Here is a 2687-nt window from a genome sequence, read left to right as displayed (position 1 = left end):
ACAAGAAGAAGAGGAAGAGGAGGTCCTGAGAGTGTCATCTTTGCATCATAGATAACATCACCTCCGCTGCTAGTGGCACCACCACTGCTAAGTATAGTATGTAGTACATAGGAATTAAGCTGGTGCAGTAACTTGGTGCCATGCCACCCTTGTTAATTCACACTCATGGGAACCTGCTGTGAGTTTGCTGCTGATGAAGCTTTTGCAGACGTCGTGTGTGTTCCGGATCTCTTTTGTTCATGTTAGATAATCGAAACCTGAGACGATTTGGTTTGGTTTGCGAAGAACATGGCTACACTTCTTTGTGGTTGATCTAGTCTCATCGGTTATAACATTGTCACATGTCTCATTTCTTTTGCACTATATGCCAGCTTCCTCTAGGTAAGTCCAACACATGTTTGGTGTAGCGTTTCTGTCTTGGTAGGTGGTGTTGAGCAGGGCCTGCCCGATTGTGATTGAGCAAGAGTAACTGAACTAAAATTTTCTACCGTTTCTGCACTTTTTAATGTTTGAGCTACTGTTTCCATCAAAATGTTTGATCTAGTCTCATCGGTTGTATGTTCAAACATGAAGTCTCCGATAAGTTCGGGAAAAAGCTCAAACAAAATAAAAAACCCATGAAAATTTAAATGGTAAAAGTTGAAGTCGCAAAACGCGAGAAGTCCAAAACATCGTAGCAAAAAAATTGAGTTAAAAAAACACAAAACATTTTCTTTTCAAAAAATAGCATTCAGTTCAATGATAATCATATAATCCATGCAAGTTTGAGGACTATGAAAACCCTAAACCATTGAAAAGTTGCAAGGAAAAGCCATACCAAAAAAAGTGAAGTCTAGTACTTTTTCGGAACCATTCAAAATTACTCTATGAAAAAAATACCTCATCTGTACAAACACACACATAGATTAGTACGAGTGCCGCCGCGAGCGCCGCCGTTGTTGCCCGCGCCCCAAATGTTGTAGCTTAGATGACTTCAGAATGTTTATCGTGTGTGCTCTACCGTCGTGTGCTAGTCCAAGAATTCCTATCATCACATAAGTCCATGTAATACTACAATGAGAGTTCAAAAGAAAACCCTATAACACGCGCCATGCCCCGGCACCATGCTCGGGACGCGAAAAAAGATCAAACAGAAAGAAAACCCTATATGAAAATTCAAATGGTAAATGTTTAGGTCGTAAAATGAGAGAAGTCCAAAACACCGTTGCAAATAAATATTTTATTTTTGAAAAAAATGACATTCAGTTCAACTACATAAATCATGCAAGTTCGGGGACAATGATACCATAGATCGTTGGAAAGTTACGAGGAAAATCTTACGGAAAAAACAGAGTAAAGTCTAGTCTATGAAAACCGCTCAGTACAAACCCAAAAATTGGAGATCAGTTCGAGTCCTCTATTTTCAGAATAATTTAAAATTAATATATGATAAATAGGAGTACTATAGAAGAAGAGAGAGGGAAATCAGCTGCAACAAACAAGCACCCCTTCATGGATTACAAATATCCAACATAGTGCCATTTCGTGATAACATCATAAGCCTGCTAGAAGAAACCTTCAAAGACAAAATGAATTGGCATCTAGAAAACTAATGTGCAAGATGAAAGGAACATGATTTATACAGTGCTAAAAAGTACACCCCTCTTCACTCATCCATGTATTTACAAGCGTGTGGTCGAAAATAAGCACGAGATGGCACAATAGTTCCTAATTTTTCCTACCCTAATCAAAAGAATTTAGGCCTAACTATAGCTAAGCTGGTACTCCATTATTGATCCCACTGAAGATCGAGCAGTAGTAACTCACATAATCTCATCAAGAGTCAAAAAGAGAATTGAAAAGAAGTTTAACTCATGATCAAACGGTTGTTCGTACGTCCGTACTACCCCGTCCCGTATGCATCTTTGGTTTTGCTCAGAGTCAGAGACTCAGAGCCAGAGCGCGCCGGCGTCCTTGAGTACGGGCACGAGATCACCGGAGATGTGCACGACCATGAGCCGATCGAGCCCGCCGAGGTTCCTCCCACCGACGAACACCGCCAGCAGCGCGACGACGGCCTCGCCTCCAGCGTTCCCGGCCACCGCTGCAGCGAGCTCGGCCTCGTCGGCGACCTCGTGCACGGCGGGGTTCACCCCGAGCCCCTGCAATAGCCGCTTCACCACGTGGCTGAGGTAGCACCCGCGCCTCCCCACCACCAGCACCAGGCTCTCTGCCACCGCCCTCCTCACCACCTCCCCGCCGTCGCCCCTCGCCGCCGTGTCGGCGAGCCGCGAGCCCGCCCTCCTGGCCGGTCGCGCCCTCGGCCTCGGCCTGCTCGGACTGCTGTAGGCACGCTGGCAGCCGGCCGGCGCTGTAGGGGATCGCCTGGTACATCTCGATCGGCCGAGCGACGTACGACGTGATCGAGCTCTTCTCTTTTCCGCTCGGTTCGCCGTTGCTGCGCCAAGTCCCCCGCCGCCATGGACGCGTGCTTCTCTGCTTCCCCCGCGTTCTCTCATGCTCCCGTCGCCGCCTGCGTGTGGACTTGTACTGCCACTCTACCGCGTGTGCGCAAGGGCCGCAATGCAAGAGGCGCCCTGCTCCTTCCGCTTCTCGCCCACGCCATGGCGTGCGTGCTCCTGTAGAGAAAAATAGCTCAGAGTTCAATGAGATGAAAATCATCAGTACAACCGTCTGAAACCATCAGT

The 2687-nt window shown here is 46.9% G+C and overlaps 1 pseudogene; it reads right to left on the bottom strand.

The window, feature by feature from the left end:
* Positions 1 to 1928: 1928 nt before the first annotated feature.
* LOC123106609 (monothiol glutaredoxin-S9-like) lies at positions 1929 to 2373 on the bottom strand (annotated as a pseudogene).
* Between the last annotated feature and the right edge of the window lie 314 nt (positions 2374 to 2687).

This window comes from Triticum aestivum, chromosome 5A (genome assembly GCF_018294505.1).
Source record: "Triticum aestivum cultivar Chinese Spring chromosome 5A, IWGSC CS RefSeq v2.1, whole genome shotgun sequence".
NCBI lineage: Eukaryota > Viridiplantae > Streptophyta > Magnoliopsida > Poales > Poaceae > Triticum > Triticum aestivum.
This window is presented reverse-complemented; position numbering and strand designations above follow the sequence as displayed.